Source organism: Austrofundulus limnaeus, unplaced genomic scaffold (assembly GCF_001266775.1).
Source record: "Austrofundulus limnaeus strain Quisiro unplaced genomic scaffold, Austrofundulus_limnaeus-1.0 Scaffold272, whole genome shotgun sequence".
NCBI classification, from domain to species: domain Eukaryota; kingdom Metazoa; phylum Chordata; class Actinopteri; order Cyprinodontiformes; family Rivulidae; genus Austrofundulus; species Austrofundulus limnaeus.
This window is the reverse complement of record NW_013952674.1, coordinates 204,569-205,003: the sequence shown is the minus strand read 5'-3', so window position 1 is coordinate 205,003 and position 435 is coordinate 204,569.

The window sequence follows — 435 nt, the reverse complement described above, 5'->3', positions numbered from 1 at the left end:
TGCAATTCTGATGAAATACAAGAAATTATGCAATTGACTGTCAAAACATACCCCCCTCCAAAAAAAGGTAACTTGATGCAAAACATTTTATGACACAACAAATGTAAACTAGGGGTTTTCAAACTTAATATTCAAAGGTCCAAATTATATTTCTACATAAGGTCAAAGGTTTGAAACAGCTACCAAAAAGAAAATATTTCATTTTAGTTTAAAATTTATTACCAAGATGAACTCTAGAAGTTTTGTAAGCAAGCTGCAGTTTTTTAAATTATTCTTTAGCTTTAATATGGTCAACCTGAAAAATTTTAAAGGCATAATGTTTGTACAAATAATTCAAGACAGTTAAAGCGAAGAATAACCTGATATTAAAAAAGGCAGTCTGCTTTTATTTTGAGTTTTGTTTGTGTGTGTGTGTGTGTGTGTGTGTGTGTGTGT